This window comes from Stegostoma tigrinum, chromosome 16 (assembly GCF_030684315.1).
Source record: "Stegostoma tigrinum isolate sSteTig4 chromosome 16, sSteTig4.hap1, whole genome shotgun sequence".
In the NCBI taxonomy this organism is placed as follows: domain Eukaryota; kingdom Metazoa; phylum Chordata; class Chondrichthyes; order Orectolobiformes; family Stegostomatidae; genus Stegostoma; species Stegostoma tigrinum.
The window spans coordinates 26,388,961-26,412,523 of NC_081369.1; the positions used below are offsets into that span (position 1 = coordinate 26,388,961).

General features: G+C 42.8%; 2 long non-coding RNA genes across 8 annotated transcripts in view; one reads left to right on the top strand and one right to left on the bottom strand.

Moving 5' to 3' along the window:
* LOC125459723 (uncharacterized) overlaps positions 1-23,563 on the top strand; it is a 147,729-nt gene that overhangs the window by 43,271 nt on the left and 80,895 nt on the right. The window lies entirely within an intron of this gene.
* LOC125459722 (uncharacterized) overlaps positions 1-23,563 on the bottom strand; it is a 206,883-nt gene that overhangs the window by 43,143 nt on the left and 140,177 nt on the right. The window lies entirely within an intron of this gene.

Genomic DNA, 23,563 nt, shown 5'->3' on the forward strand with positions numbered 1-23,563 from the left:
CCACTGGCATGAATCCCTCTCTCATGTAACACAAGCTAGAACACAATCAAGGTGGCAGCCACAGGTAATCAGGATAGGAAAACTTATATGTTGCTACCCACAAACAGAAGAGTTTGCTGCCTGTGATTGAGACATATTGCTGAGAGTTTGGCCAGCTCTAGAGCTGACAGCAGCAAAGATAACAATAGCCTCACACTTAACCCTCCTCCTCACACCTCAATTTCCATTAGTTCCATAATTTTTTCAAGTGTAAATGTGCACCTTTTACTTTAACCCCTCCTCAGACCGTTGCCATATCCTTGTACTATTTTTATATATTTATAAGAAATACAACTTGGGAAGACACTACAGAGTCATCAAAAAGACAGGGATACTTCTGAGGCTTCACCATTACTTGATTTCACATTTAGAGGATTAGCAGGAGATTGGATCTACATACAGTGAGCCACTGGGACCATGTAAAGCATACATTTCCGGGGAAAGGGACATACATGTGCAAAATATTTAAAGGGTGAATTCACACATGGGTTCCACTGCAGTCGACAGGGCTGAGGGTTTTGGTGAGGCAGCTGACAGAAGAAAGTTGATGCTTATGCAAAACAATACACACGGTCCATTGGGAATCCTCCAATACCCATAAGTCATCACGACATAAGAAGTAGATATAGCAGTAGGCCTTACACCCATCCACCGTGCTCCAACATTCAATAAGATTCAGATGAACTACCTCTATTCCATCTTCCTGCATGATTCTCATATCTTTGGATTTCCTTAATACCAAAAATCCCTCACAATCACAGTATTAAATATTCTGAACAACTGAGTGGATACAGCCCTACAGCTGCAGAAAACTCCAAATGTTCACAAAGATTTATTTGAGGGAACTTCTCTTTTTATTTTGTTCCTAAAAGATGAACTATTTCTTCTAAGACTGTGATACTTTTTCTAGACTACCCTGCCAAGGGAACTGTCATCCTAGAGTTAACTCTATCAAGTCACATGAGAGTTTTATGATGCATAAGTACATAAAAAGAGTGGCAAAAGTAGGTCATTTGGTCCTTCAAAATTGCCCCACCATTCAGTAAAATTACAGCTGATCTGCTCCAGATCTCAACTCCTCTTTCGTGCCAGCTCCCCATAGCACATAACTCCCTAATACTTCTAACCTACCTCCTCATTCAATGATTGAACCACAATTTTCCTCAGTACAGAATTCCTGGCATTCACAACCATTTGGAAGAAGAAAGTCCATCATAAATCTGGTTTAAATGAGTGTCTCCTTATTCTGTAACTCGGAGACTTAAGTCAACAATTCCCATCAGTAGAAACATCTTCTAAACTTCTACATTTTTAAACCCTTTCAGAATCTTGTATATTTCAATTCAATCATTCTTCATTCTTCTAAGCCCTAATGAATAAAGATGTAACCTGTATAGATGTTCATTATGAGTCATCCCAGGAATCAGCATAATGAATCTCCTATGACTTGTTCCTAATGCCTGTACATCCTTTCTTAAAAACAGGCACCAAAATGGTGCACAGTACACCAAGTGCAGTATCGCCAACAGCACCCCATACAATTGTAACAAGACTCTCCTACTTTAAACTCCAATTCTTTAGCAATAAAAGCAAGATTCCTTTTGCCTTCATAATTACTTGCTGTACCGGTATACTACCCTTTTCCGTTTTATGTACAAGAACACTTGGATCCCTCTGGGCTGCATGTTTTGGAGTCTCTCTCCACTTTTATAACAGTCTGACTCTTGATTCTTTCTACCAAAGTACATGACCTCACACATTCCGACGTTAAGTTCCATCTGTCAGTTCCATCTGCCCACTCACTCAAACTGTCTATATGCCCTTGTAAATTACTTATGTCCTCTTTACAGCATGTCCTCCCACCTATTTTTCTATCAACAGTAAATTTGGATATATTGCATTCTGTCCCCTTCTCCAAGTCATTATTATAAACAGTAAATAATAGAGGCTACTGGATCAATCCTTCTAATACTTCACTAATGACGTTTTTCCAACCTGAAAAAGACCCATTAATCATCCCTTCTGAATGTTATCCAATCTATGGTGATATATTTCCACAGACAGCATAAAATCCAATCTTGTCCAAAAGTCTTTTATTTAGTGGTGATCATATCAAATAAAAAAGCTGGCCTCTTGGGATCTTGCCTCTATTCCACATCTATGTTTATGCCCAGGTGTCCTTGGAGATAAAGCATGCAATGTACACCAACATCCTTAAGACTGTCAGAGAGAGGTGGGCACTGCAAGGGCTGGAGCGCATTTTGTCTCCCTCCAACAATATTTTCATCTCATTGCCTCCTCCTTCCCTACCATTCCTTCCTCCTTTTTGTTATTATTGCACTGCCCCTTTGGGCAGGGCTTGTAACTTGTTCATTGTTTAATTGGCAGAGTGGATGATTTGGATGTATATAAAAAAAAGCTGGGTTCTCAGGTGAGAACTGAGGGAAGCACAGTTCCCACCTAAGAACCCAGCTTTTTTTAATATACACCCAAATCTCCTTTCCTAATACTATTTTAATTTCATTTCCTTCCTCTTTCCTTACCATTCCTTCATTTTTGTTACTGTTGCACTGCCCATTCATTTATAAGTTTAATTGGTTAATTGGGTAGTTCAGTGATGGACCTACAAAATAAAAAAAAGTAGCTGGCTTTTCTGTCTATCAGTGTGTTTGAGACCTGCAGAGGAAGGTGGACACTGTAGAAGCTGGGATGCATTTTTTTCCCACATCAACTACACTTTGATTTCAGCCCCTCAGAATTTTCCTACCCTTTCCTGATTTTTGCTACATACATAGTTACATTGCCTCTGGTGGGCAGTGCCTGTAATTTGTGACTTTTTTCTTTGTTCATTGGGTGATTTGGTGGTGAGTTTTTCAAAATCATAAAAAGAGCCAGCCTGTCTCCAAATGGGCCAGGGCTGCGGGATTTCAGTTCTGGATAGGAAAAGGCCTAAAAGAGAAACTGGAAACTTGTTTATGCTAATCTACAGATTTACATTAAAACTCATAAGTCTTTGAAAATATTTTGCTGCCTAATTCAAAATGTGGATATCAATCTGTGAAGCAAATGGGTCAATTGCTTTAATGATATATGGTAACCTTATACGGATGGTTAGGAAATAATGTCTACTCAGTGACTATAATGGCAAAGATGGAATGCCTAAATAAAAAGTGCTGCAGATGCTGTAAATCAGGAACAAAAACAGAAGTTGCCGGCAAAACTCAGCAGGCCTGGCAGCATCTGTGAAGAAAACGTCTGAGATAATGTTTCGGGCCCAGTGGCCCTTCCTCAGAACTGATGGAATGTCTTATCTGCATTCATGGCTGATTTGATGTCGGGTGTCTAAGTGTGAGTCACGAGGTGGTAAAGTCAAAAGCTGATTGTTTGTCAAATATATCATGCTCAGTGAAAGTTGTTCAGCGTGATTCACAGGCCTACCTCACATATCTTGTCGTGGTCCCGAAATCTGATACTGAAATTCAAAGATACAGGTATTTCTGCTCTGAAATACCCTCCCCATTACTCTCTTTTGATAAGGAGTGTGGCTGTTTTATGTCTGCAAATATCAACTCTCCTTCCTCAACTGTGCAAGGTTTAGCAAGGAATAGCAGATGACTGTGATCCTTGAGAACTTGGAGGCACATATTGTAGAGCTCAGGTGAGATGGTCCAGGAGGCAGAACGGTTATGTAGGATAAAGGTCCTGAAAGGTTTAATGTGGGAGACTGTATTAAGCATCGCTTAATCTGATGATGTTATCCAGTCTGGATAATTGATTAGGTCATGATTCTAGTGAAGACCGATGTGCCATCATTGTCTTCTGACAGTTTCAGTTATTATGTCTAACTAGCCAACATAACTTGTACCTATTGCTATCATGTAATAAACAATATTTTGTTAAGATGTGTGCCCTTTGTTGTTAAGATTTACTAATTGTTCATCCCTTACCACAGTTAACCAAATAGGTCCTCAGACAGGTCATAAAAAAAGAGAATTGCTGACAGTAATCCTCCTCAACCTTTAACTGGTAGTGGTTGGTTCCACCACAAGTCCGCCTCGATGACCAGTGGTGGGCAGTATTGATTAAATGCCATAAGATGACAATGGTGGAAAAATCTACTGGACATAATAAAAACGGATTTCTGAGGATGAGTAAATCTACCCCATTGTAAATACATTTCCATTTCAAGAATACTCAGTCTAACAATAGGTGCTAGCACCTGAACAAACAGGTAGTCAGTAGAAATTGTGAAAGTAACAGTAAGGCAGAATTAGCATTTCAGGCTAAACCTTCATGACTTAGAAAGCACACTGGAGAAGCAGTGTGAGCTGGTAAGAATGAAAAAAAAATACTCATGATATTTGTTGGTTACAGGTCCTTAAGGAAAAAAGATCAGCAGTACTAATTCAATGTTCAAAATCTGTTTGCACAATCTGAGTTTTTCTTCTTGTCGTTAAGAAACTCATTTTTCTTATTTGGCTATATACCCTACTCGCTATTGCCCACATAGTTTAGTAACTGGAAACATTCTGTCCTCTGCATCAGTGTCAACGCGGTGGACCAAAAAGGTCTCACAGGAATAAACAGCCCACAATGCTACATCTGTAAAACTGTAGGTCACTGTTTCAGAACAGCCAAGGCAATTGAAAGATGTTAATGCAACAGAACTATTATGTTCAGAACAAATAATTCTTTGAAATGTATATCGCAGGGTAGACAGGTTGGTTAAGGTGTTTAGCATGCTTGCCTTCATTGCTCAGATATTTCAGTGTAAGAATTGGGATGTCATATTGAGGTTGTATTGGACATTGCTGAGGCTTCTTCTGGAGTACTGTGTGTAGTTCTGGTCACCCTGTTAAAGGAAGGCTGTTATTAAACTGGAGAGGGTTCAGAAAAGTCTTACTAGGATGTTGCCAGGAATGGAGGGTTTGAATTATAAACATAGGGTGGACAGGCTGGGCCTTTTCTCACTGGAGCATAGGAAGTTGAGTGGTGACCTTACAGAGCCTGATAAAATCATGAGGGACAGAGGTAAGATGAATAGCAAAGGTTCTTTTACCTAAGATTGGGAGTTCAAAGCTAGGGGCATATTTTTATAACGAGGAGAAAGATTTTAAAAAGGACATGAGGGGACATTTTTATACATACAGAGTAGTTAGGGTGTGAAATTATAAAATCCCCAGTGTGAAAGCAGGCCATTCTGCCCATCAAGTCCACACTGACCCTTCGAAAAGCATCCCACTCAGATCCATCCCCCAATCTATCCCAGTAAACCTACATTTCTGATTGCTGACCCACCTAGCCAACACATCCCTGGACATTATGTACTATTTATCATTGCCAATCCATTCAATCTGCACATCTTTGGCCTGTAGGAGGAAGCCAGAACACCCCAGAGGAAACCCACGCAGGCACAGGCAGAACATGCAAACTCCACACAGACAGTCACTCAAGCGTGGATTTGAACCTGGGTCCCTGGCATTGTGAGGCAGCATTCTAACCATTGAGCCACCATTGCAAAGGAAGTAGTGGAAGTAGGGGCAGTTGCAACATTTAAAAGACATTTGAATAAGTACATGAATAGGAAAACTTTGGAGGGATATGAGTCAAACACAGGCGGGTGGGGCTAGTTGAATTTGAAACCATAGTCAGCATGGACTGATTGGACTGAAAAATCTGTTTCTAAGCTATATGACTCTGTGATTAAATAGCCCGTGCATTCCTCAGGGATATTGGTGATTCAACCAACTTGAGTTTGACAGAACTTGTTTATGTCAATGGACATGTCATTAATTTTAGGCTTGACTCATGTATAACTGCCACTGTCCTATCAGATCAAACACCATGGCTGCAAAGGCAGAAATTACAGCCAACAATTAAATGGACCAGATGGTGTAACTATTGAGAATGAAGGTATTCTCCAAAGAATTGTCCACAGGAAGAGTGTGAGAAAGTTTAAAATATACTCATAATTCACAATCAACCATTCTTGGTTTTGAGAGCATACACATGTCTTGACTTCAACAGCCCTGAGGTAGCACAAGGAGTACAATCAGATCCTCATAAACAGCTCATCCAGTAATAAGCCATTGCTGATCAACTAGTTATACATCAAACATTTACAGATTGAATTGGGCTTGTCAGACTCAGAGAGGAACCAAAAAGAAGATAGAACCATTTGTTAAGAAGAACCAGCAGCTAGCAAGAGCCTGAAGCAAACTCAGCAAGAACTAAAGTGCAATCAAGATTATGCTATTGTTCACTGGTCTTTTGTCAATGATGGCCAGACCAAATGTCCACTGAGTCAGCGGAGAACATATAGTTTGAGCATTGACAACATGTCAAAATCATACTTGACTTAGTAGCGCATGGTGGAAGACTAGATGTAAGGGAAGTTGTTCTGGAAAGGACACACTGGGGACACTTAGGTATCCCCAGGAGTACAGCCAGAGCTTAGTCTGTGGTAGCAGCACCTCGAGAGAGCTTTAATATCTTGTGTCCCATGATGAATTCCATGCCTGTACAGGATTGTCAGTTCTGGAATACATTCCTATCATTACTGAAGAGAATTAAGGTGAGATAAATCAGCAATGTTTGTGAGAAGATGCAGATGAGGGGTGAAAAAGAATGATCTGGAGAACCCATTCAAGCTCACTGAGGAATCCTTACTTGAAGCTGTTGAAACACAAAACATAATTATAAACAAATTGACACAGCCGATTTGAAAATTATATCAAATGACTAAGACCACAGGAGGTTCAAGAGGAACATTTCAATCCTTTATCTTATTTAGAAGAATTGTCAGTGCCAGTGACAGAGATAATGTTACATAGGCAGAAATCCTCCACTAATGAGTCTGATGATGTGAAAAAGTCAGGTTTACCTGAAAGGTATCCACAGAGGATGAATACGATGTCTAACTTACACAACATGTTGGAAAGCTTACATACTTCAACAAAGGTGTATTGGGAGATTAAAAATAAAGATTGTTCGCACTAAATGAAGTTGAGCAGCATGGAACTCATGAAAGCCAGACCAATGTCCACAGTTCAAGACATGGTAAAAAGATAAAATACTTGCTTCCATGGAGCAATGGTCTTCCTTGACGGTCATTCATATTATTATGAGAAAACTATTTGAGGAAATTCAGGAGTTTATGAATCCTTCAGAGAGACTAATGGTCTAATTCCCAGGCTCAGAAGGAGCAACAACCTCCACAAAGGATAATCATGTGATTAATCATTCTCCTGCAGATAAATTATTTACAGACTAATCCAAATCAAGGTCAGGTGCAGGGGAAATAGTCCTCAAGCTAAAGAACCCATGATCTCTCAAGTCCCGAAGACAATACGTTCTGAAAGAATTGTGAAACGTCGAGACCACCTGAATTTGTGAAGTTTGAGACTTGAGGAGAGATGGTGTAGTGGTAAATGTCAATGTAGCTACATACCCCAATGTTGACATGGGGAGGCAGAGATGTACTAGTAATTGGATACGTAATTTAGAACCCCAATTTAATGTTCTAGGAAAATGGTTTTGAATCAGAATTGGAATCAAATCTGTCTGGAATGAAAAGCTTGCCTAACGGTGATCATGTACCTACTGTTGTTTGTCACAGAAACCCATCAGGTTCACTAATGTCCTTTCAGGAAGGAAATCTGCTTTTCTTACTTAGTCTGGTCGACATGTGATTCCAGATCCACAACAATTTTGTTGACTCTTAATTGATCCGTGGGAAATCAGGAATGGGCAACAAATGCTGGCCTAGCCATTGACGGCCACATCGCATGAACAAATTAAAAGAAAAATTCGGGGAGAGATGTTGTATAAGTTAACAGTTCTGAAAAAGGATAATGTTGGAGATTCTATTAAGTTCTATCAATCTGATTCTCTCACTGTTTTGTGTCCTATAGAACCCCAGAAGGAGACTGTGATGTAGATATTTAAAGTGTCTGAGTTTTATTGCTAGCAGCATCGAGTTCTCTCACACTCTAAAGGGTTCTAGGCTATCCTAAAGGAGACCACACAGGTCAGTAACTGTCTCCCTAGGCATCCTCAGATATCAGTGGTACTATCTATATATTACTGTAGGTGGCTGAGGCAGTAGACTTTCCATTATAACAAAGTGTGGAGCTGGATGAGCACAGCAGGCCAAGCAGCATCTCAGGAGCACAAAAGCTGAGGTTTCGGGCCTAGACCCTTCATCAGAGGGGGGGATGGGGAGAGGGAACTGGAATAAATAGGGAGCGAGGGGGAGGCGGACCGAAGATGGAGAGAAAAGAAGATAGTTAGAGAGGAGAGTATAGGTGAGGAGGTAGGGAGGGGATAGGTCAGCCCAGGGAAGATGGACAGGTCAAGGAGGCGGGATGAGGTGGTAGGTAGGAAATGGAGGTACAGCTTGAGGTAGGAGGAAGGGATGGGTGAGAGGAAGAACAGGTTAGGGAAGCGGAGACAGGCTGGGCTGGTTTTGGGATGCAGTAGAGGGAGGGGAAGAACTGGGCTGGTTTTGGGATGCAGTGGGGGAAGGGGAGATTTTGAAGCTTGTGAAGTCCACATTGGTACCATTGGGCTGCAGGGTTCCCAAGCGGAATATGAGTTGCTGTTCCTGCAACCTTCAGGTGGCATCATTGTGGCACTGCAGGAGGCCCATGATGGACATGTCATCTGAGGAATGGGAGGGGGTGTTGAAATGGTTCACGACTGGGAGGTGCAGTTGTTGATTGCAAACCGAGCGGAGGTGTTCTGCAAAGCGGTCCCCAAGCCTCCGCTTGGTTTCCCCAATGTAGAGGAAGCCACACCGGGTACAATGGATACAATATACCACATTGGCAGATGTGCAGGTGAACATCTGCTTGATATGGAAAATCATCTTGAGGCCTGGGATGGGGTGAGGGAGGCGGTGTGGGGGCAAGTGTAGCACTTCCTGCGGTTGCAGGGGAAGGTGCCGGGTGTGGTGGGGTTGGAGGGGAGTGTGGAGCGGACAAGGGAGTCGTGGAGAGAGTGGTCTCTCTGGAAGGCAGAGAATGGTGGGGATGGAAAAATGTCTTGGGTGCTGGGATCGGCTTGTAGATGGCAGAAGTGTCGGAGGATGTTGCGTTGTATCTGGAGGTTGGTGGGGTGGTATGTGAGGACGAGGGGGATCATCTGGGGGCGGTTGTGGCGGGGGCAGGGTATGAGGGATGTGTAGCCGGAAATGCTGGAGACGCGGTCAAGGGTGTTCTCAACCACTGCGGGGGGAATGTTGTGGTCCTTGAAGAACATGGACATTTGGGATGTGCGGGAGTGGAATGCCTCATTCTAGGAGCAGATGCGGCGGAGGCGGAGGAATTGGGAATAGGGGATGGAATTTTGGGAGGAGGTGTATTGTCGGTAGCTGTGGGAGTCAGTGGGCTTGAAATGGACATCAGTTTCTAGCTGTTTACCTGAGATGGAGACTGAGAAGTCCAGGAAGGTGAGGGATGTGTTGGAGATGGCCCAGGTGAACTTGAGGTTGGGGTGGAAGGTGTTGGTGAAGTGGATGAACTGTTCGAGCTCCTCTGGGGAGCAAGAGGCTGCGCCGATACAGTCATCAATGTAACGGAGGAAGAGATGGAGTTTGGGGCCTGTGTAGGTGCGGAAGAGGGACTGTTCCACGTAACCTACAAAGAGGCAGGCATAGCTTGGGCCCATGCGGGTACCCATGGCCACCCCCTTTGTCTGTAGGAAGTGGGAGGAATCGAAAGAGAAGTTGTTGAGGGTGAGGACGAGTTCGGCTAGACGGATGAGCGTGTTGGAGGAGGAGGATTGGTCGGGCCTGTGGGACAGGAAGAAGCGGAGGGCCTTGAGACCATTTGCATGAGGAATACAGGTGTATAGGGACTGGACGTCCATGGTGAAAATGAGGTGTTGGGGGCCAGGAAATTGGAAGTTCTGGAGGAGGTAGTGGTGTCACGGACGTAGGTAGGGACATCAATGTAACGGAGGAAGAGGTGGGGTTTGGGACTTGTGTAGGTGTGGAAGAGGGTTTGTTATTTCAGTTTATTCCAGTTCCATCTCCCCATCCCCCTCTCTGATGAAGGGTCTCGGCCCGAAACGCCAGCTTTTGTGCTCCTGAGATGCTGCTTGGCCTGCTGTGTTCATCCAGCTCCACACTTTGTTATCTTGAATTCTACGGCTTCTGCAGTTCCCATTATCACAGACTTTCCATTATGTCATTTCTCATCACCACTTTGGCCTAGTTGCCTCCAGCCTGACTGACCTCAGCATCTGGTGCTGTCTTTGCTGACCTGGCAGCTGTTGTGCAAGACCCAGTACCTTCCTTTCTTTTTGCCATTCCTCCTCCATCTGAGGTCCCAAGAACACAATGGGTGGACGAGATTGAGATTCCTAGAAATCGAACAAAGGGCAGAATACTGGAGGTTGCCAATTGTAATGAAATTTATTCCTGGAGGTTTCAACACATTACTTACCCTTGCTTTCTGGCCAATGCATCCATCCTGTGACACAGACAGCCTTCCTATGCTAATTGGAAATCAAAAACATTAATTATCCAATTGGCTGTCAACCAAATAACCTTTTTTTTAAAATTTGATTAAGGCAAATATTCAAACAAAACAAATTAAAAATAATTTAATGTCGAGAAGATTGTTCTCCAGAATTGTCCTGAAGACTGATACTTAATTCCTGGAGATTACAAGTAAATCCTGGAAGGTTGGAAACCCTATTCACTTATGACCTGGTCTTCAACCAAAACCTTACACTGGGGGCCAGTGGTGTTTATCTTAGTCTTCCTCTAGCACTCTCTAGCCTTGTTCTCGTTACTTTAGACCTCCACTCAATGTCCCATGAACTTCTTCAATCAACTGTGAGCTAACTTCAAAACCTTTTCTCAATCAACCTTCCCTCAGTAACCCTCCCTTGGTCACACTCAACCTGCTCCATGATGGTTTTCAAACTCCTTGCCCCTATTCGAGCAAACACTTAGTAATGGCAAATAACTCCAATTGTTTCACTTTCCACTGTGAAAACCCCCACATCTGTTCCATACCACTTCTAACCAGTTCACAAAAGTGAAGGTCTGCATTTCCTGTGTGCCTGTGATGTAATCATTTGTGTTTCATTTCATCACAAAATCTTCTGTTGCATGCATCCTGTCATCTGATGCCAAAGGTGTGACTGGAACAGGACGTAGTTCATGTACCTCACCAGCTTCTATTATAAATGTGAATATATGGATTTGTAAAGGAAACATTTGAAAAGAAATGCAAGCAAAGTAATTTTTTTAAAAATATGTTGCTAGTTGATCTTCTACAGTGTTGTCCATGGAGGTTCAATGCTGAGTGTTATTTCTTGAAGCAGGGATTAGAAGGTGGGAAATACTTAATCCAGAGCATGTATATAAATTAATTGACTTTCAAAGACAAATGTTCTGTTCTTTTGTTCATGTTATATGTCATATTTGCTTTATAAATTCCTGCGCAGGTATATACAATGGAATCTGAAGTGCAACAGGGTCTATATAGTAATGGTATGACCCCAGTAACATGTAAGGATGCATTCATACTGGTTAGGGATTAATGATTTACATTTAAAGATTAAAGATTTAAAGACTAAAGTAGTATGTTTTTCAATATGGTTATCTTGGACATAAATTTCTACATTCCTAAACTTAATATTGGATTTTTTGCATCATCGGGAAAAAGTGGAGATCAATGGGGTAGTGAATGTTACAGCACAAAGGTCAGTGCAACCTGTTAAGATACATAATAAAGCATTCTAAATTATATGTTTGACTTAAAAGCTAAACTGAAATGTAAACCACTTGAAGATTAACCAGATGACTAAAGCTAATTCAAAAACAATTAAGATGGTAACCAAACTGACACAGACAACTCAGAAGGCTACTGGGCAATCACCTGCAATTGCATATTCACTGAAAAGTTGACATGGGAACGTTCCATTTTAAAAATGCATAAGAATTTGCAATGGGGAACTTGATAACATGAAATGTGATAACAGGAGTCATGTTTTACATACACGTGGTACATGTTGTTTCTTTGTATTTTGAAACTACCTAAAAATTGTGTGTAATTTGTTTCACAGTATTTGTAACTATAAGCAATAGCCTGTTCAGCTAGTCTGATTTACTTTGGTAGTAATGAAGTACAATTGTTGGAGGTAAGGTATAAGTAACCATACAATACAATTTGTTTTTGATTGAGGGAAGGAATGATTTTAAGCAATGAAGCAAATTCAATCTAACTAGTATTTCAGTTGTATTTAGCAAAAGTGAAAGAACAAAAACAGCAAGGAAAAGTTTAACATTTACTTATTCATTCTTAGTACTGAAGAACAGTCTTGTCTTTATAAAACATCGATGATTGTAATTATTTTAACACCCAAATATATTCAGTCTGATATTGGCCAACATACAGTAGAAAGAGACTCACAGGTCCTGTTATTTGCTGCTGAATTGCTTTGACTGATTTTCAGCAGATTGATGTCAGGAGAGTTCTCTTCTGAAATGCTGAAAGGTGTTGTGCAATGGGGGCTTTTGCAGTGTCCCTACATTTGATAGAAGGCATGAGTTCAGATTCCCTCCACTCCAGCTCCAGAGGTGTTTCATAACGTGCCTCATCAGGATGATTACATATATCTCATGTTGTTTAGCAGGGGCTTCTGTGGTGCAGTGACAGTATCCTACTTGCAGTCCCTACCTGCACTGCCAAGTCAAAACAGGTCCAAACACAAAGATTAAAAGTAACTAATGTTGTACAGCAGAAGAAAGAAGATGAAGCACACTTGGTGTGAACCTATCATGAAGGTTTTTTTTTCTGTGGCTTTAACTGTGTGTGACACGATGCTAATTAATGAATTCCCCTTGAGTGAGTTCCTGTATTGATATGATGTGTGATGGACTCCTGAAAATCTAGGGAAATTTTAGAAAATGTAAAAACCTGGAAGTTAATAGCCAGCCTAAAGGCCATGTACCTGTTGTCAATTGTTGTAAAGTCACATCTGGTTCACTAGAGTCCAATAGGGAAGGGGATCTGTTCATTTTTTACCTGGTCCGGCATGTGATTCTAGAGCCACAGCAATATGCTTGGCTCTTAATTGTCCCACTAAAACAGCCCTAGCAAGCCATTCAGTTCAAGTGGAAATTAGGAGTGGGCAATAAATGTCAGTCCATCGAGTGATGCCCCCATCTCATGTACAAATCAAAAAAAAAGCTCCTCAAATATCTTCCACCATTCCGTGGCTGCTGTGAGAAAATACAGTCCTGCATCGTCAACAGTGGCTTAGCTGGCAGCAGTCTTAAATCTGTGTCATTATGTTCCAAAGTTCTACTCCCAAGTTCAAGCACAAAAATTGAATCTGGTCCAGTACAGTACTGAAGGAATGCTGCACTGAGGAAATCCTACACTGATGTGTCATCTTTCAGATTAAACTTGTGCCTTCTCAGATGGTACAAAGGATCCCATGGCACTATTTCAAATAAGAACTGGGTATTTATTCCAATTCCTAGCCAATATTTGTACTTCAAACAACCTCGGAAAAAAACTTATGATGGTGATTAGCTTATCACCATCATAATACTGTTAGCGGGAGCTTGCCTTTTTAAAAGGGGGAATCCTACATTACAATAGCATGTGCACTTCAAAAAGTAATTCATTGGCTGTGAAGTACTTTGAGACATCTGGTGGTGGTGAAAAGTACTATATAAATGCAAATCATTCTTTTTTTGCATTTTTTGGGATTTGAAGCCATAAGCTTACTTGATCCCAGCCCCTGGACAGTATGGGCAACATTGAGTCAGTTGGGAAAACGTAGCAACATTAGAAAAATGAGGCTCTCAACATTGAATGAAAATATCAGATTCTGTGTACAAGGTTTAAACAACAAGATGAGAATCTCATAAGGGAGCAAGGAGAGGCCAATTTCCATACATTAACATCTTATTACCAATTCCAACTTCATTTTTATGATAGAGATAGTAGAAACTGCAGATGCTGGAGAATCTGAGATAACAAGTTGTAGAGCAGGACGAACACAGCAGGCCAAGCAGCATCAGAGGAGCAGGGAGGCTGACATTTTGGGCCTAGGCCCTCTTTTTCTGATGAAGGGTCTAGGCCCAAAGCATCAGCCTTCCTGCTCCTCTGATGCTGCTTGGCCTTCTGTGTTCGTCCAGCTCTACACCTTGTTATGCCTCTTCATTTTTATGCTGTTTGCGGCTCTCCCATGGGTTGGAGAGAAACAAGATGTCAGCAATTCCCAACATGAAAGTCAGAGTGGGTGCCTGTCAACTTCAGCTCACTGTTTGTTCAACCAGGATCACCACTTTGGCTGGCATTTCTCAACATCTCAGGATATGCTTCAAGGGCAGTGACCAGCTGTGCCCCCCATCTATGGGCATAGGCATCAGACACACAGCAGCCTCATAGTTCACCTTTTCAATACAGCAATTTAATAATACAGCAATTAATGCCTTTCAGTAATGCTGCCATTAGGCTGCTTCGTGTGCAGGGACAAGCACCTATTTCTGCACGGGCATAGGAAGGATTCACAGCTGAAGATCATTTCAGAATGCACAGGATTGTACAGGACATCCACAATCCATCCTCCCCAAAGCCATTCCTCTCAGATTTGTGGGGTGCATTGCCATTGCCGACTGAGGATGTCCCAGAATATGGTCACAGAACTGCGTCGTATGCCGGAGCAGGACTTGCCACCTGAGGGGTGGGCAACCATCCCATCCTGGTGACAACCGCACTGAATTTTTATGCAAATGGCTGTTTCAAAGATCCATTGGACAGCTGTCTAGGATTGGCAAAAGTATCAAAGCTATTACTGATGTGATTTGTGCCAGTTCACAGTACTTCATCTAATTTCCCCCTGTCAAGGTCAGTGCTGAAGCCCAAGCAGTAGGATTTGCCAACATAGCTGGCTTCCCCCAGTGCAGGATACCACGGGCTGTACACACCACATTGCACTGGCAGCACCATATAATAACAAAACAGACTTTGTTAACAGAAAATGGATCCATTCAGTCAATGAGCATATCATCTGTCATCATCAGTACCACACCTTAGAAGTCTGCCCAAGGTACCATTGGAGCAGCTATGGTGTCTATATCCTTGAGGATTTGAAGTACCTGCTTCATTTCAAGGGCTGGATGCTTAACACGAATGGTTAATGGGAGATAATGGCTGTCCTCTGTGACTATGGCTGCTGACTCTGTTACATAACCTCTCAAACTGAGGCTGAATGTCGGCATAATACAGCCTATTTTTCTAACAGGGTCATCTTAGAGTAGATGATAGGCCTCCTGAGGGTGAGGTTCTGAAGTTTGGATTGGAGTTGGTGAATCTTGGAGTATACTTCAGATGGAATGTGCTCATAATTTATGCAGGCTATGTCCTGTGTAACTGTCACAGACAAAGAGGGGGTGTGATGGACACTGAAGAGCTGGGACAGAAGCAGCAAACTTCTGAGGTAGAAGATGAGGAGCTTGCGCAGGAGGAACCTCACCTTCACTATGACAGAGCAGTGCAGTATTAGGCACAAGAAACTGGACAGGACTTAGCTAATATAAGATAATAAAATGTGAGGCTGGATGAACACAGCAGGCAAAGCAGCATCTCAGGAGCACAAAAGCTAATGTTTCAGGCCTAGACCCTTCATCAGAGAGGGGGATGGGGAGAGGGAACTGGAATAAATAGGGAGAGAGGGGGAGGCGGACCGAAGATGGAGAGTAAAGAAGATAGGTGGAGATAGTATAGGTGGGGAGGTAGGGAGGGGATAGCTCAGCCCAGGGAAGACGGACAGGTCAAGGAGGTGGGATGAGGTTAGTAGGTAGATGGGGGTGCAGCTTGGGATGGGAGGAAGGGATGGGTGAGAGGAAGAAACGGTTAGGGAGGCAGAGACAGGTTGGACTGGTTTTGGGATGCAGTGGGTGGGGGGGAAGAGCTGGGCTGGTTGTGTGGTGCAGTGGGGGGAGGGGACGAACTGGGCTGGTTTAGGGATGCAGTAGGGGAAGGGGAGATTTTGAAACTGGTGAAGTCCACATTGATACCATTAGGCTGCAGGGTTCCCAGGCAGAATACGAGTTGCTGTTCCTGCAACCTTCGGGTGGCATCATTGTGGCAGTGCAGGAGGCCCATGATGGACATGTTATCTAGAGAATGGGAGGGGGAGTGGAAATGGTTTGCGACTGGGAGGTGCAGTTGTTTGTTGCGAACTGAGCGGAGGTGTTCTGCAAAGCGGTCTCCAAGCCTCCGCTTGGTTTCCCCAATGTAGAGGAAGCCGCACCGGGTACAGTGGATGCAGTATACCACATTGGCAGATGTGCAGGTGAACCTCTGCTTAATGTGGAATGTCATCTTGGGGCCTGGGATAGGGGTGAGGGAGGAGGTGTGGGGGCAAGTGTAGCATTTCCTGCGGTTGCAGGGGAAGGTGCCGGGTGTGGTGGGGTTGGAGGGCAGTGTGGAGTGAACAAGGGAGTCACGGAGAGAGTGGTCTCTCCAGAAAGCAGACAGGGGTGGGGATGGAAAAATGTCTTGGGTGGTGGGGTCGGATTGTAAATGGCGAAAGTGTCGGAGGATGATGCGTTATATCCGGAGGTTGGTAGGGTGGTGTGTGAGAACGAGGGGGATCCTCTTAGGGCGGTTGTGGCGGGGGCGGGGTGTGAGGGATGTGTTGCGGGAAATACGGGAGACGCGGTCAAGGGCGTTCTCGATCACTGTGGGGGCAAAGTTGCGGTCCTTGAAGAACTTGGACATCTGGGATGTGCGGGAGTGGAATGTCTTATCGTGGGAGCAGATGCGGCAGAGGCGGAGGAATTGGGAATAGGGGAATGGAATTTTTGCAGGAGGGTGGGTGGGAGGAGGTGTTACACCTCATATTCACCATGGACGTCCAGTCCCTATACACCTGCATTCCGCATGCAGATGGCCTCAAGGCCCTCCGCTTCTTCCTGTCCCGCAGGCCTGACCAGTCCCCCTCCACCGACACTCTCATCCGCCTAGCTGAACTCGTCCTCACCCTCAACAACTTTTGACTCCTCCCACTTCCTACAGACTAAGGGGGTGGCCATGGGCACCTGCATGGGCCCCAGCTATGCCTGCCTCTTTGTAGGTTATGTGGAACAGTCCCTCTTCCGCACCTACACAGGCCCCAAACCCCACCTCTTCCTCCGGTACATTGATGACTGTATCGGCGCTGCCTCTTGCTCCCCAGAGGAGCTCGAACAGTTCATCCACTTCACCAACACCTTCCACCCCAACCTTCAGTTCACCTGGGCCATCTCCAGCACATCCCTCACCTTTCTGGACCTCTCAGTCTCCATCTCAGGCAACCAGCTTGTAACTGATGTCCATTTCAAGCCCACCGACTCCCACAGCTACCTAGAATACACCTCCTCCCACCCACCCTCCTGCAAAAATTCCATCCCCTATTCCCAATTCCTCCGCCTCCACCGCATCTGCTCCCACGATAAGACATTCCACTCCCGCACATCCCAGATGTCCAAGTTCTTCAAGGACCGCAACTTTCCCCCCACAGTGATTGAGAACGCCCTTGACCGTGTCTCCCGTATTTCCCGCAACACATCCCTCACACCCCGCCCCTGCCACAACCGCCCTAAGAGGATCCCCCTCGTTCTCACACACCACCCTACCAAACTCCGGATACAACGCATCATCCTCCGACACTTTCGCCATTTACAATCCGACCCCACCACCCAAGACATTTTTCCATCCCCACCCCTGTCTGCTTTCTGGAGAGACCACTCTCTCCGTGACTCCCTTGTTCACTCCACACTGCCCTCCAACCCCACCACACCCGGCACCTTCCCCCGCAACCGCAGGAAATGCTACACTTGCCCCCACACCTCCTCCCTCACCCCTATCCCAGGCCCCAAGATGACATTCCACATTAAGCAGAGGTTCACCTGCACATCTGCCAATGTGGTATACTGCATCCACTGTACCCGGTGTGGCTTCCTCTACATTGGGGAAACCAAGCGGAGGCTTGGAGACCGCTTTGCAGAACACCTCCGCTCAGTTCGCAACAAACAACTGCACCTCCCAGTCGCAAACCATTTCCACTCCCCCTCCCATTCTCTAGATAACATGTCCATCATGGGCCTCCTGCACTGCCACAATGATGCCACCCGAAGGTTGCAGGAACAGCAACTCGTATTCTGCCTGGGAACCCTGCAGCCTAATGGTATCAATGTGGACTTCACCAGTTTCAAAATCTCCCCTTCCCCTACTGCATCCCTAAACCAGCCCAGTTCGTCCCCTCCCCCCACTGCACCACACAACCAGCCCAGCTCTTCCCCCCCACCCACTGCATCCCAAAACCAGTCCAACCTGTCTCTGCCTCCCTAACCGTTTCTTCCTCTCACCCATCCCTTCCTCCCATCCCAAGCTGCACCCCCATCTACCTACTAACCTCATCCCACCTCCTTGACCTGTCCGTCTTCCCTGGGCTGAGCTATCCCCTCCCTACCTCCCCACCTATACTATCTCCACCTATCTTCTTTACTCTCCATCTTCGGTCCGCCTCCCCCTCTCTCCCTATTTATTCCAGTTCCCTCTCCCCATCCCCCTCTCTGATGAAGGGTCTAGGCCCGAAACGTCAGCTTTTGTGCTCCTGAGATGCTGCTTGGCCTGCTGTGTTCATCCAGCCTCACATTTTATTATCTTGGAATTCTCCAGCATCTGCAGTTCCCATTATCTCAGGACTTAGCTAATATCTCCTTCCATTCAATGCGAGTTACGTGAGGTGATTGTTCATTGACCTTAAATTGTGTTACTCAAATGGTAAGGAGCTCCTATTTGTTCCCAGAAGCAAGTATTGCTGTTTTTGTTTGTTTTTCTTGTTCTTTAATAAAAGGTAACAATTTAAACTGTTTGAAGGCTTTCCAATACAGGATACTCCCACATTGAACAATGACAATATATCATGGTACACTGGTTGTTACGAAAAGAGTGGCACTCTCTTAAATAGGATTCTAACATAATGTGAGGCTAAGGATGAATAACTTATGTAGCTTAATACTTGTAGCAGCACATACAATGACAGTTGATAAGACAGGTGATGATACAGAAAGCAATTCATTTGTGAATAAGAGATTGCAATGAAGGGTCACCCATGCCATCTGTGTGCCCTCAAAAGCTACTATTTTCCACCTCCTTCTACATGTACTGTGAAAGGCTGCTCATGGCTGGCAGTATCTAACCTGATGCTCAGCTGAACTTTAAATATGGGGCCGGCGATACAAGTCTGGGAAGGTCCGAGCGGTGGTGAGTACTTCCACTCCTGTTGAGCACACTAGGCTGTGTACTGGTACTGCACACATGCAGTGCATACGTAAAGAGGTGAACAGCAATTACTTACAGGAGATAACTTACTAGAGCTGACAGAGAGAAACCCTCCATGAAACTCCCCGAAATTGACACTTAGCAAATTTTTGGTAAAACTCAACCTCATGTCACCTCTGTGGCAAATTGGAATCCTACCACTGTCACAAGAAAGCAAGCTATTCAGTCAATTGCATTCCCTCGCTCAAACCACCAACCTTTCAATTAACAGCGAAATATACTGCCCATTGCTATAAGTACGAATGTGAGACAAACCGATTGCGACGGGGCATCTAGGACTCAGAGACATAGGCTAAAACTTTCGTCTGAACATGGTGCCTGGAATTTGCTGTCTGATTTAGTGGTGGAGGTAGAGACCCTAAATTTTGTTTGTTGGGTTTGTCTACAATTTTGATGAAGAATTTAGTGGAAGTTTCGTACAACATGTGGTTTGTTTTGTTTGATACAGTTAAAAATCCCCATAGCTTGGAGTTTTTACATACAAGGCATTAAAAGAGGATAAGAGGCTAAAAGGAGACGGTTTATAAGGGAGCAAATGCCAAAACGTAAAAGAATTTGTAATATTGTAAGATCACTCTGTCAATGTAAAAATGAGGTCTGAGCTAAATCAGAACATTTAAGGGGGTTTGGGCATCTTTGGGATTGTCAAGATGGGCTGAATGCACCTCTTTAGTGTTGTAACATTTCTGTGGTTCTATGGTACAAGAAATGAAAGAAATCTGGAATTCGCTACTGCAAACAACAAATAATACTAGATCATTTGTCAATTTTAAATCTAAAGTTGATCATTCTTTCTTAGTCAAAGTTATTAAGGGACATGGAGTGAAGGTGGGAATGTGAACTAGGTCACATACTTTTACTGAAAGGTAGAACAGACTCAAGGGAGTAATGGCCTATGTCTGTTCTCGTGTTTCTACTTATCCATTCCTGTGGATCATTCATATGAATCTCATCAATTTGTGGTTTTCCTTGAAGAATTGATGGATTTTATGGAATAAATCTTACGAATAAAACTGAAATTCATGGGTCCTTGTGATAATGGGAACTGCAGATGCTGGAGAATCCAAGATAACAAAGTGTGGAGCTGGATGAACACAGCAGGCCAAGCAGCATCTCAGGACCTCACTGATGAAGGGTCTAGGCCCGAAACATCAGCTTTTGTGCTCCTGAGATGCTGCTTGGCCTGCTGTGTTCATCCAGCTCCACACTTTGTTTTCATGGATCCTTGTGTTCATTTGATAGTACCTCTGTGTTGAAGGTACAAAAGATAGTAAAAACCAAAAGAACTGCGGATGCTGTAAATCAGGAACAAAAACAAAGTTGCTGGAAAAGCTCAGCAGTTCTGGCAGCATCTGTGAAGGCAAAAAACAGAGTTAATGTTTCAGGCCCGGTGACTCTACCTCAGAAGTTCTGCCAGATCTACTGAGTTTTTCCAGCAACTTTGCTTTTGTTGGACAAAAGACAGAGTCTAAATTCATCAACATGTTAAGCATCACACAAACTTTCCAGGGTTTTTATCAAAAATTAACTGGTTAAATAGGGCACTGAAACACAATGACCTTGAGCAGATATAATCACAGAATACAGTCTTTCAAACAATTGGTGAAAATACCAGAATTCTGCAGAATGAAAACAAAAATGAATAATTTACTTGTAAATCTGTAACCTTAATCATATAAAAGCTTTCAACTACGAGAGCAGAATGAGTTTCCAATCAGGTTCACTGTGAAGTGCTTTCACTGTTTTGTTTAACCTTATGATGAAAGAAACCAGTTGAGCTTGTAAGACATTGCTAATTTCTGGAAATGATTCAGTCATACAAACCACCATCAACTATTCCATATCTATTTGGCATCAGGTGCACAACTGTTCACTACAGAACTTCCTTTGGAAATCAGACTGAATTTTATTGTATCTGCTGACATTAGAGAATTGTAATCAAACAAACAATGAGTTCATATATTCAGAAAGTACAGATTTGTTCATTCTTCCTAATTTTTTTCTCTGCTTTATGAAAGAATAAATCTGAAACTTGACTCCCCTTTTTTGTTGCACTGAAAGGTAAGAATATCAATTCATAACTATTTCCAATGCAAAGCATTAATGTCTTGCACTTTTATTTCACGAAAGTTACTGTTTTACCAAAAATCGAGGAGTGACATTGAAATTGTGCATCATTGCATCAAGATATTTTTCCATTCATGTTGATTCTTTCAGCAAGTTCACATGGCGGACTGTATAGGGCCACATATGGTAGTTCATTCAAAAACAATAAGCCAATTCCATCGGATTTATCAGACAAGCTCGATGTTCAGCATTGTTATTAAAATATAAGTAGAGTGAACAATAGATCACTTCACTTTCACCAGTTTTGAGTATGAGGCGTGCCAGTAAGCATTATCAATAATAAGAGATTTGTTGGCATAGGGTTCTGTGCTTTATGTCACATATCCACTCTTCCTTCTTTCAACTGAATGTTGTCATTTCTGCCATATTCATCCTTATCAACTCTCAACCAGGGAAACCGCATGCTATATAAAGTAGCAGATTTTTTGCTATGCATATAATTTGCAAATTTGCAGCATTGACATCTTTAGCACCCAAAATGCCTTCATCTTTGGCTTCATTTTTTTAAAGTGGTGGTATTACACCTCCCTGCTTTGACTGATCCTCTGATAACAATTGACTTGCTTTTTCACACATTTTCAGAATCTTTATTGGAACCAGCAAAGTCCAGTTTGTTTTTAGAAGTCACAAATTTATTCATTAGCAATCTAAACAATGCTTAATAGGCAATATGTGTAAAAATTGGGCTGTAAATAACTTATATTTATAAAATGCAATCTGCTCGAAAATAAAGTAATAAACATGCATGGAATAACTGAGCTCTTCATATCTTATGAAACAGAACAGTACTTGGTGCAAACAAATCTAAATTTAATGTCTCCTTGACTCTCATGTACAAATGATCTCATTAATTTCATTTTGAGGTCCTTCCTATAACAAAGAGAATGGGTTTATTGATTTGTGAAGCCATTGAACTAAATATTTCAGTTTGATCTTCACATGCAGTGTTTGCTTTTCTTCTCTTATAGACTGCACCATTGGTGTTTTGTTGGGTTTGTCTACCGTATTGATGAAAAATTTGATGGAAATTGTGCACAATGTCTGGTTTGTTTTCTTTGTAATTTAATACAGTCAAAAGTCCCCACAGCTTAGTGTTTTTATATATAAGGGCTTAAAAGGAGATGAGAGGCTAAAAGGCAATGGTTCTATAAGGAAGCCTCTGCCAAAATGTAAAGGAAAGTTGAATTCATAATTTGGTAAGATAAACACTGTCAATGTGAAAAAGAAGGTCTTAATTGAAACATATAAAATAATCAGAGGGTTAGATAGGGTGGATAGGGAGAGCCTTTGTCCTTGGATGGTGACGGCGAGCGCGAGGGGGCATAGCTTTAAATTGAGGGGTGAAAGATATAGGACAGATGTCAGAAGTAGTTTCTTTACTCAGAGTAGTAAGGGAATGGAATGCTTTGCCTGCAATGGTAGTAGATTTGCCAACTTTAGGTACATTTAAGTCGTCATTGGATAAGCATATGGACGTACATGGAATAGTGTAGGTTAGATGGGCTTGAGATCGGTATGACAGGTCGGCACAACATCGAGGGCCGAAGGGCCTGTACTGTGCTGTAATGTTCTATGTTCTATGAAAGCTAAATAGTTTTGCTAAGGATGAATGGAACCGTAATTTCAAAATAAAGCTTTCATTTGTTTCAAACCTTTGTTCCATGCAATACTATCTGATATTTTGTACTCTGTAGCACAGTGGGAGATAATATTAAAACTAAGACATAGTTAGTTGCTCGTGAGGTAATTGTTCCATCAGCTGCACACTTCTCCAAGGGGTAAATTTAGCAAGGATGACTTACACTGGACTTATACCTGCTTTGTACAATCATTGTTTGTATATTGACTGATAAAAGGCAATACGAAAATACTCCCCAAATTTAATACTGTGCCAAGAGATATGAAACATTTAAAATAAAAGGTAAAATGTCTTTGAATGACTATAAATGAAAATAAAATAATCGTAATTCTTGTATGGCATTCAAGAATATCTTAAGTCCCTGAAGAGTATATGATATTTTTGAAAACAAAGT